This window comes from Henckelia pumila, chromosome 1, assembly GCF_033568475.1.
Source record: "Henckelia pumila isolate YLH828 chromosome 1, ASM3356847v2, whole genome shotgun sequence".
Lineage (NCBI taxonomy): Eukaryota > Viridiplantae > Streptophyta > Magnoliopsida > Lamiales > Gesneriaceae > Henckelia > Henckelia pumila.
Window position 1 is genome coordinate 115,454,969 of NC_133120.1, and position 12,733 is coordinate 115,467,701.

Consider the following 12,733-nt stretch of genomic DNA (forward strand, 5'->3'; position numbering starts at 1 on the left):
ACATTTCACTTCATCTCTTTTTTCTTTTTTTTCCCAACAATTTCTTTTCACAACTTTTTCAACTTTTTTTTTTTTTTTTACTACCTTTTTTCATCTTTTCAACTCATCCACCACACCATTCCATTTTTTTCACAAATAAAACTAGGAGCATATAATATTTTAGCATTCAAATTACTCCCTTAAAGGTAGAAATTAGTGTTTAGGCTAATTAGGTAGTCAATGTAGGATCTTGAAATAATGACGAATGGAAGTTTATCACACGTTTACACGCATGCCATTCGATTTTCAATAAAGCTCAAACAAGGTACTAGGGATTCATGCATTACTGGGTAGCTTGAAAGGCTCAAACGAATTCAGAAAAATTGCTTAAATCATCCCTAATCACAGTTTTGCCCGTATTTCGCCTCGAAGAGTGTTTGAACTAGTTCTAGACAAGTCTCAATTCAACATTAATTCATACAAATATCCAATCAGTGCATAAAAGAATAATCATCAGCAGTAAACGATGATTTTTCAACAAATTTCAGATTTTCTCATACCTCAATGTACTAATATATGTGTAAGCTCAAATGGCAACTAAGGATAATTTTTTTTCAATAAAAATTAGGCCCAAAAATTCAAACAATGCCTCAATCATATCTATGTCTGTATATTTTAAGAATCAGATTCAAGTATTAATCATAGAGTATATAGAAAATTGTTCATCTAATTGGTTTCATTTTTTTCAAAAATATTTGTCAGATAGGTAGACAATCATGGATTTTAGTTATAAGCACAAAATTAAAAAAATTTCATCATTGGCCATGCATCCATTTATTTCTTGACTTCTTTAAACTCAACTCAACAACTAACACTGCTAAACTCAACAAAATTTTTATCATTGAAACACACATAATTAACTAAACAACCATTCAAATCATCAACAAAATCAAAAACTAATTCACTCCCCAAACTTAATGTAATCATTGTCCCTAATGATTAAAAACAATAAAAACGCACAAGGGACGCATACCTTCGACACCGAGCATCAGGACTCGGCGTAACCATCATGGTCATGAAAAAATAATATCCAGCATATAGAACACCATAAAAAAACGATCATCGGAGGGAATTGAAGACGCACAACCTGAACATCCAAGTTAACCTGAAAAGGAGACATGCACACGGTTAAAACACAAAAATTGAAACCCAAAGCATGCAAGACAATATAGAGCGCTGCAAATGTGCTAGTGTTCATGCACCGTTGGAGAGATGGATGGCGCATGGAAGAATGGCCTTTGAAGAAGCTATTAGCACGTTGCTGGCAAACACAATTGCGCATGAGGGTGAGATTGCTGGTGAAGAGGCAATCGCTCATGGTGTAGCTATCGGTGATCTTGATGTGCACTTGGAGGCTGCGCTGATAAGAGCTGGTGTGCGCATGGATGAAGCTATTGGGGAGGACTGTTAATGCGCAATTGCACAAGGATTGCGCTGTTAAGGATTGATTTGCGCGTTTGCATAGAATGTAGCGCAAAAGAGGTGTTGTATGCGCAATGAAGAGTGCAGTTGGTTATCTCATTGGCGCAAGGAATTGCTGCTGCAGGAAAGCCTCATGCTCGATTGCTCACAGAGGTGGTGCTCATGGGAATGATTGCTGCGTTGTTGGGGAGCAGGAGGCGCGTTAGCGCATGGAGAGGCGCTAAAGGAGAGGGCTGGGAGCGCGATAGCGCATGGAGGAGAGCTGATGGAGGAGGTGCATTAGCGCTATGTCTAGCGCGGATGAGGGGTGAGGAGGCGCGATGGCGCAAGGTTCTTGCGCTAATGGTGATAGTGCGATAGCGCTATTGGAGCGCAGTTAGTGGAGGTTGTACGCGCGTTAGCGCTGATGGTAGCACGGTTGAGCAGCGCGTTAGCGCTAGTTCTTGCATTAGTGTGGTGCAGAGGAAGCACGGGCGCTAGAGAGGAAAGGCGCGGGCGCGCCTTTAATTCGCAAAACAACTCCAATTTCATCCAGGTAAGGCGCGGGCGCTCCGATAAATGGGGCTGACGCGCCGCTTGCTCGAATTTGAGATTTTTGGAGCCTGCAAATTTTTGAAAATTAATAAAAATTAAGCTCAAAAATTGAAAATAAAAATACTTAAAAACGTCTAAATAAAAAAAAAAAAACTGAAAATAAAAGCAAATAAAATAAAATAAAAGAAAATAAAATGCTCGGGTTGCCTCCCGAGTAGCGCTTGGTTTAGAGTCGTCAGCCCGACTTTCACCGGTGTTAGATCTTCCCTTTCTCTTTAACTCGCCAAATCAATTCCAAGAACCTCCTTTTAAATTTTGCTTTCTTCTTCTTCGCGGTTTTCTTTGTCGATAAATTTGGCGCTTTACTCTTGGATTCAACCTCAATATTGGCTCTTGGACAGCTTTCCAACTTCACGACCGGTTCAATTAAGAACAATTCTTCAATGGGTGGAGTGGGTGCTTTCGTGAATAAGTTGAAGACCACTCGTTCGTACTCCACACCCATCGATAATTCACCCTTCTTGACATCTATTTTGGCATCAGCAGTAGCCAAAAACGGGCGTCCAAAAATCAGCGGAGCACCATGATCTGCTTCAATATCCAAGATCACGAAATCCGCTGGGAAGATAAATTTATCCACCTTGACTAGAACATTTTCAACAATTCCTAGTGGATATGTAATGCTCCGATCCGCCAATTGCAATGAAATCTTAATCGATTTCATGTCTCCCAACTCCAAGGCCCTGTAAATAGATAATGGCATTAAGTTAATACTGGCCCCTAAATCACAAAGTGCATTATTAAAATGAGAACCACCAATAGAACAAGGAATAGTAAAACTCCCTGGATCTTTAAGCTTTTGTGGCATCTTCTTTTGAAGCACCGCACTGCACTCTTCATTCAAATTCACCACCTCGTTCTCTAGCAGTCTCCTTTTCTTGGACATCATCTCCTTGATGAATTTTGCATAATTTGGCATTTGCTCCAAAGCATCAGCAAAGGGGGTGTTAATGTGAATTTTCTTGAAAATCTCCAAAAATTTGGAGAACTGCTCATCCAATGCTTTCTTCTTGAACCTCTGCGGGTAGGGCAGTGGAGGCTTGTACATTGGTTTTGGCTCAGGTTTAGTGTAGTGACCCTTACCTGGATCACCTACTAAACAGAACTTAGGCATGCAATTAACTTAATTAAACGGATATCAGAATAAAACTGCGGAAACCATAACATTTACAACCCCAAGAAAAGGAATCTGTAAATATCCAAAAATATACAACCAAATCAAATAGCTGTATAAACACAAAACAACAGAATAAAACTTAAACGAAGCTCCAGCTGATCAACCACTGACTAGCCCCTCTTGGATCCACCCGCCTCATCCAATCGCAAACCTGCCCCATGGAATAGGGTGTCTAGAAACACAGAGTACGAGACATGAGCATAAAACGCTCAGTATGAGAGTATGAGTATACATGCATGCAAAGTGAACTCCCTATAACTCGAGGTCAAGGATCAGATACAAAGACAGACCGGGCCCTGGTATGTAGCACGCTGTGCCATCTCTTTAGGAGGTGGCTCTCATACCATAATACCAGTGGATTTACCGGACCCAAAGCCATGGAAGTCCATCCACTAACAGGATAGGGTACAACCCTACTAATAGACATCTCGAAGGAGATAGCTCAGTATGCAAATGAATGCAGCATAAGTCAATGACATATAAACCATGCAGTCACATAATACATGCATACTCAGTCAGGATATCTCGAACAGTACTTTCGTACCTCAAATCAGTGCAAGCTCTACCAACTCTAGGTCCACGCCTATAGTATGCTCTACACTGTCAAATGATACTACTATCATTAAAGAGCTCTAAAAGCCTTAACTAAGCTATTGCATACTCCTAAATATTTATAGGAAGCAAAAGCTATACCTTCGTCCGTCGTTAGCCCTTTGATGTCAATGCCTCCAGAACTTGGGCACAACTCCGCTACGACTATCGAACGTCTCGCCAACCCCCGGGTCAAGCCTATGAAGACTAGAACTACTCAAATATGCCTGGAATAGAGAGGGATTCTCGGAATTGGCAAATGAAAGTGGAGCCTCGGCCTCCTATTTATAGACATCGATCGGAACCTCCGATCCTTGATCGGAACTTCCGTTCCTCGATCGGAACGTCCGATCCTGCCATCGGAGCTTTCGAAGATCCTCATCTGCCACGTGTCAAAATATCACTGGTTGACTTCGGATAGGGGTGATCGGAGCTTCTGATCCTGCCACACGTCATGCCTGACGTAATACCATCAGAGCTTCCGATCTCGATCGGAACGTCCGATCCTGCATCGGAGCTTTCGATCCGTCCGGTACCCAATATATTTAATTAGCGTTGATTAATCCCTTAATCACTGATTTTGGTTACGGGCTACTACATTCTCCCCCACTTAAGATATTTCATCCTCGAAATAAGATCTTAAGTACCGAATGTAATACAGAAATCAGAAACATTCTTTATTCAAATCAAACGTTTACAGAGTTTGCAACTAAATACAACTTTAAGAATGAAATCAAAACAACTCAGGATGGTCTTCACGCATCCTGTCCTCAAGCTCCCAAGTAGCTTCCTCAGTGCCTCGGCGCTGCCACTGAACTAAAACCAGAGGAATGACTTTGTTCCGCAAAACCTTATCCTTATGATCTAGGATACGAATATGTTTCTCAACATAGGTCAAATCCTTGCTTACCTGAACCTCAGACCGCTGCAGAATATGAGACTCATCCGTCACATATCGTCGCAACAGAGATACGTGGAACACGCCGTGAATACTAGAAAGATGCGGTGGCAAAGCTAGTCGATAAGCCAAATCGCCAATGCTTTCCAAGATCTCAAACGGACCGATAAACCTGGGAGACAACTTTCCCTTAAGGCCAAATCTGAGAATTTTGAGAAAAGGTGACACTCTCAGAAACAATTACTCCCCGACATCGAACTGCAAAGGCCTACGCTTGGTGTTAGCATAGCTGGCCTGACGATCCTGTGCAGTCTTAATCCGTTTCTTGATCTGATCAACAATGTCTACCACCTGCTGGATAAAATCCGGTCCCTCAGCCTGTCTCTCCCCCAATTCTTCCCAGAAGAGTGGAGTACGACAACGTCGCCCGTACAACGCCTCAAAAGGTGCCATCCCAATACTAGTATGATAGCTGTTGTTGTACGCGAACTCGATCAATGGCAAATGATCCTGCTAGGCTGAACCAAAATCCATGACGCACGCTCTAAGCATATCCTCCAAAGTACGGATAGTGCGCTCTGACTGACCATCAGTCTCCGGATGATAGGCAGTACTCAAATTGAGAGTAGTAACCATCGCACACTGAACACTCCCCCAAAATCTAGAAGTAAACCTGGGGTCCCAATCGCTGAAAATGCTCACAGGCACTCCATGAAGTCGAACGATCTCCTGAATGTACAACCGAGCCATACGATCCACATTGTACTCCCAGCTATAGGCAATGAAATGCGCTGACTTGGTGAGTCGATCCACCATAACCCAGATAGCATCACAGTTCCTCGGGGATACCGGCAAATGGGTCACAAAGTCCATTGTGATAAACTCCCATTTCCATTCAGGAATAGGCAGATTGTGAAGAAATCTTCCAGGTCGTCGATGCTCTGCCTTGACCTGTTGACACACCAAACATCTCAAAACAAACTGATAAACACTGCGTTTCATTCCCTTCCACCAGAAACGAGTACGTAGATCCTTGTACATCTTGTTGCTCCCAGGATGAATACTCAACTTACTGCGATGCGCCTGAGACAAAATCTCCTCTCGCAACTCTACATCCTGCGGAATCACAAGCCTACCAGACAAACACAGAAAGCCATCTGACTGATAATGAAATCCAGACGAGCTACCCTCGTTAGCTAGACGAGCTAAACGCTGGGTCTTCAAATCAGACATCTGAGCATCTCGAATCCGCGAATACAAAGCTGGCTCAGATAATATCGCAAACATCTTGATACTCTGCATACCTTTCTTATGCTTGAAAGTATATCCTGAAGTACAACAGTCACTGATCGCACTAGACATCGAACAAGTCTGAAGTGCGGATAGTCGCACTTTGCGACTCAATGCATCAGCGGTGAGATTAGCAGCTCCCGAATGGTACTTAATCTCGCAATCATAGTCCTTAAGCAAGTCTATCCAACGTCTCTTCCTCATGTTCAACTCCGCCTTAGTGAACAAATACTTGAGACTCTTATGGTCGGTGAAGATCTCAAATTTCTCGTCATACAGATAATGACGTCAGATCTTCAAAGCGAACACAATGGCTTCCAATTCCAAATCATGGACTGGATAGTTGTCCTTGTGAAGCTTCAGTTGTCTAGAAGCGTATGCGATCACATGCCCATTCTGAGTCAGGACACAACCTAACCCCTGAAGAGAAGCATCAGTGTACACCATATACCCTCCAGATCCTGACGGTAATGCCAACATCGGCGCAGAAGTCAAACCAAATGGCATCACTAGAAACTCATAATGCCCATAGCGAGTACGAAATGCAGTCTTGGCTACGTCTTGATCTCAGAATCTCAACTGATGATACCCAGATCTCAAGTCAATCTTGGAGTAAACTGAAGTGCCCTGCAGCTGATCAAAAAAGTCATCAATACGAGGCAAAGGATACTTGTTCTTCACAGTAACTCGATTCAGTTGCCGATAGTCAATGCACAGCCGCATAGACCCATCCTTCTTCTTGACAAAGAGAACAGGAGCTCCCCAAGGAGATACACTAGGACGAATGTACCCCTTGTCCAAAAGGTCCTGTAGCTGATTATTTAAATCACGCATCTCTGACGGAGCCAGACGATACGGTGCTCGAGAAATAGGCGAAGTACCCGGCATCAACTCTATGCCAAAATCGACTTCCCTAGTAGGAGGAAAACCCAGAATCTCATCTGGAAATACATCTGGAAATTCATCCACGGCCGGAATGCTCTCTAACCCAACGCTCTCAGCGGACAAATCAACTGCATAGATAAGGTAACCTTCCCCGCCAGACTCTAGAGCTCGACAGGCTCTCAAAGCTGATACAAAAGGCATCGGGGGTCGCGATCCCTCTCCATAGAAAAACCAGCTATCACTCCCCTCTGGATAAAAGCGTACTAATCTCTGGTAGCAGTCCACTGAAGCTCGATAGGTAGTCAACATATCTATTCCCAGAATGCAATCAAAGTCGTCCATCGCAAGAACCATGATATTCGCTAACAGAATGTTCCCCTCGAACTCTAAAGGGCAACCCATCACTAGACGCTTAGCCAAAGCAGATTGGCCCGTCGGAGTAGAAACAGACATCACTACGTCTAGTGCAATGCATGGTAATTTATGCCTCTTAACAAAACTTGCAGAAATGAAGGAATGAGATGCACCAGTGTCAATAAATACAAGAGCAGGTATACCATAAAGCAGAAATGTATCTGGGATGACTTTCTCATTCTCCTCCACTGCCTGATCATGTCTCAGGGCAAACACCTGGCCAGAAGCTCGTGGCCTCAAATGAGAACTCCCAGCAGGCTGTCCCTGCGACCTCTGCTGAATAGTGGCCTGAGAACCAGATCCTGAACCTGAACCAGAACCACCTCCCCCAGATAGTGGACAATCCCTCCGAATATGACCAGTCTCTCCACAACGAAAACAAGCTCCAGAAGCTCTACGGCAACGGTCGGTCGGATGGTTCTTCCCACAGTGATCACACTTGTCCTTCTTACCAAAACGGACAACACCAGCAGAGCCAGAGGAAGAAGAATTAGATCCAGACTTCTTGAAAGATTGGGCACGGGGACCCAGAGAACTAGCAGGTCTTTACTGAGAGAAAGACATGTTCCTCCGAATGTTGTTCTCTGCCTGGTGACAATGGCTCACCAAACCCTCGTAGGACATGTCATCGCCGACCGCTACACGCTCGTGGATCTCAGGGTTAAGGCCATGAAGGAACAGATTATACTTCATCCCAGAGCTGTCGGCAATCTCGGGGCAATAGGATAGCAGATCAAAGAACTTCTGCTGATACTCGTCAATGGACATGGCTCCCTGTCGCAGACTCAGTAGCTCGCCCGCCTTCGACTGACGGAGTGCAGGAGGAAAATACAGCTTCTGAAAAGCTGTGCGGAACTCGGCCTAGGTGGCCACTCCTCTCGCCGCAACAAAAGGTGCAGAAGTAAACCTCCACCACCTGCGCGCACGCCCATCCAGAAAATAACCAAGGGTCTCCATCTTCTGCTCCTCAGTGCATTGGAAAGTCTGAAAAGTCATCTCCATGCGGTCTAACCAGTTCTCCGCATCCTCCGGAGACTCACCTCCAACCAAGGGCTTAGGCCCCATCTGCAAGAATCGACGTACACTGAAACGGTCCTCATCTCGATGACGATGGCGGCGTTCCCGACGAGGCTCCCGATCGGCATCACCCCAACGCCCACCAATACTGCCATGAGAACTCTGGTCATCACGATCTGCCATCTACAAAATTAACCTAACGGTTATCTTATGTAGAATCTAAATCCCAAGAATATTTTGCATGCTCTGATACCATAAATGTAGTGACCCTTACCTGGATCACCTACTAAACAGAACTTAGGCATGCAATTAACTTAATTAAATGGATATCAGAATAAAACTGCGGAAACCATAACATTTACAACCCCAAGAAAAGGAATTTGTAAATATCCAAAAATATACAACCAAATCGAATAGCTGTATAAACCCAAAACAACAGAATAAAACTTAAACGAAGCTCCAGCTGATCAACCACTGACTAGCCCCTCTTGGATCCACCCGCCTCGTCCAATCGCAAACCTGCCCTATGGAATAGTGGTAACGCTTAGTCGTGTCGCACTCAAATTAACCCAACTCAGATTAACTAAATAACATGTAGTAGCGAGAGTAGGGATCGTTCCCACGAGGAAAGTGAAATTTATTTGTGTTCTTAAAAATACTTGAAATAAATAAAAGGGGATTTTCAAGTTTGGATTAACTACTAAAAACTTTAAGCAATCAAAATTCACTAGCATGCAAAATTTAAATAAAAGACTGGAGAAATTCAATAAGAGACGAGACTTGGTATCGGTCGACTACACCCTTGATATTCATTCATTCAATCATCGATTCTCTAAAATAATTAATCTTATTAAATATTCGTCATTGAAAATTCAATTCCTGTTTCACCGTAATATTAGTTAATTAGAAAATAGCATTCTTAATTAACCCTTACCAATGGACCAACCCGATAACAGCAATCTAGATTTAAATCCACGGTAGCATTCAAACTAGTAAAACTGACAAAACTAGACAACACAACACCAGCGGTTATATTTATCCTATCCAATAATTGACCCTACGAGATAATAAATTCAATAGCAGAAATTATCACACGTAGTTGCTTCGCAAATTAGGTTATTCAAACAATTACGGATTTGAATTCTAATTTAGCTATCGCTTGCAATACAAGATCCTAAGATGGCCAATCCTAAAATCTCGCATACAAACATAAAATAAAACAGATCAAATATTGATACTTAATAAAAATTAAAACACTACAAATCAAATCTCATAAATGAAGTATACCAAGGGTTCGTCTCCCTCAACCAAGTAAAAGAGTTTAGCTACAACGATTCATAGCAAAATTCACAAAATTCAAAGAAAAAGAAGAAAACTAGAATTAAGAATTCAAGAAGAAAACCTAGCATCCAATGTGTCTCCACAAGTCTGATAAAAAATCCTACTAAAACGGAATAATAGTCTAATAAAGGCTAGGAACTAAATTAACAAAGTTTCCAAAAATATATTTTTTTTTCCCGAAACATAACGCCCGCTCGATCTGCAGGAAATAGCGGATCGAGCGGCGTGAATTTCCAACTGCTACTGCCTCGCGTAAATAGGGCTCGCTCGATCGGTAAACATCTGCATATCGAGCGAGAGAAATTGTCCTTCCTACTATCCTCAAAATATAAGCGCTCGCTCGATCTGCATACTCTTGCGGATCGATCGAGAGAGAATTTCCAGAAATTGTCCAGCATTTCCCTTGCTTCAAATCTCCGTTCCTCCGAGGTTCCATCTTAGTCCGCAAAATAAGTGACCTAACCACAAAAACAAGAATCCCATCATGCAAACACGGAAAATGCAATACGAACAAAATGCTAAAATAAAACATGCAACTAATGCGAAACAACAACAAAAATGATACTAACAAATGCAACAAAAACACAACTATCAAATACCCCCACACTTAATCCTTGCTCGAGCTCGAGCAAGTTATGCAAAAACAAAATGAAACAGAACAAACATCTAAGGAAGGATGAATCACAAAATTCATAGCCTCAGAGAAAACCATTTTCACCTCAAAAAAAAAAAATAAGTTCATAGCAACTCTCAATTATCAATGATGCACCTTTAGTCGAATGCGAACGTGTATGTTTGTCATGTTACCCCAGTTACATGCAACTTCAAAAGAACAAAGTTTCAAGACTGTTCGCCGACCTATACCAATTCAGTGCAATCTACACCATCAAGAATTCTCCACCCAACAATCCTTCAACACAACACAACTTTCTTGAGAATAATTACGCACCTACGGATTTTACACCCGATATTGCTTTAGCCCCAATAATTACCCGCAAACTTAGCTACAACTAAGACAAGATTAGGATTTCAATCCCCTCGTCTATAGCCCGGATGGAGCATCAACCCCATTTTATCCGCATACTTAGCCTTGATCTTGCTCTTTTAGGATTTCAATCCTGTCAAGGCCCGGATGGAGTTGTAAAATTTATTTTATTTTTTTTTTCTAGGTGCGCCCAAGATCGTTTATGCCATATCAAAGAAATCATCAAGATTCAAGCACTATCAAGTTCCACAAACACCTATTGTCCTGCAATGGTACAACATACATCCACGATATCTAATACATCGCTACACTTCACTGGTTAAACATGCGTGCTTAAGAATATTCAACAAACAACCTACGGTTTCTCATATCCAATCGAGAGTTAAAATTTTTCAAAAATCCATTTTTTAACTATCTCGTCATAGGCTAATGATTTCATCCTCAACTCATGCATTTGGATAACACAAACGAAAATAACAACAATAAGATGCATAAACAACACAAGAAAATGTAACAACGAAACAAAATGCATGTAATGTAACCCCCCCCCCCCCCACTTAAACAACACATTGTCCTCAATGCAAAAACAAAAGAAGAACAGAACCAAACAACGAAACAGAATGAAATGCAAGAACGCAAAACGGGACTCCCCTGGTTCACAGGTCTGCGGGCATCTTCCTCTTCAGCCTCCGGAGGAAGGAAAGGGGCGGCGTATTGGAATGGGAAAGGTGGCGGATACGGCAGAGCGGCTGGCACAACATTTGGATCAAGACCATGGTGGATTGTCAGATTGCGCAACAAAGAATCCAAAGCCTGCGAATTATGCGTCGTCACTGTATTGTATGCATCCTGATGTTGGGCAAAGGCCATGAGCTCGCGGATGGCATCAGCTTGAGATCGCCGAGGAAGAGGAGGTGGCCTTGGCTGGGCTTGCGGTGGTGTTTGAAAGTGACCATCCCGTATAAAATGCTTGACACGGTGCGCCCTCTTAGCTTCGATGAAAGCGGAGTCGAGTGGTCGCTGAGGTGACAACCACTCTTCATCATTCCGAACTGAAATGCCGGCGCGTAAGCATAAACAGGAGATGATCATGGGGAAATAGAGACCCACGGTGACATTATGGATGGACTTTTGGATCTCGCTATGAAGAACCCGCCCCACATTAATGGGTGCTCCTAATTCCAGCGCATAAAGAATGGTGGCGCGCTCTAAACTGACGTCGCTTGAATGCAAGATCGGCATCAGACGCCGATTCACAAAAGCATACCATGTTGCAGGAATCACACGCAAGAATCTCTCCTTGAAGTTCAAAATAGAAGCTGAATTGACCCATGTAGCACCGGGGTACACTAGTTGTTCAAGTAATTCATCCAAATAAGAGGGCGGAGAAGATGGCATCCAAAGAGTTGTGGCGGAACTTCCGAGAGATTTTCCTGCGAATTAAAAGATGGAAATATGAAATTAGGGAGGAAAATTAGCTAAAAACGAAAGGTGGGGCTGTAGGGAGGCACAAGAGAGAAAAGAGAGAATAAGAAGGAAAGAAAGAAAGAAGGGGGAAGGGAGTCGGCGTTTTAATGAAGGTAAAAGTACTCTCGCTCAATCCGCAAGATGTTGCGGATCGAGCAGACAAATGTGAAAACTCACTGTCCCGACTAAAAGTGCTCTCGCTCGATCCGCAAGATGTTGCGGATCGAGCGAGACAAAAGTATAAACTTACTGTCCCGAGCAAAATAGCACTCGCTCGATCTGCAGGAAATAGCGGATCGAGCGAGACAAATTGAATTTTTTTTTTTCGATTTTTCAAAAAACGAGCAGAAGTAAAAATGAAAGAAACACTTGGTTGCCTCCCAGTCAGCGCTAAATTTGCAGTCATTCTATAGCTCGACTGCATGCCGTGATTTATTTGACATTTGGCGGGGCATCGAGAGTGATATCATGCTCTTCCACTCCGACGTTCACTTGGACTCCTTCATAATAGTGCTTAAGCCGATGGCCATTCACCTTGAATGTTTTGGATGTGTCAAAACTTTAGATTTCCACTGCACCATGAGAAAAGAAATTAGTTACAACAAAAGGTCCA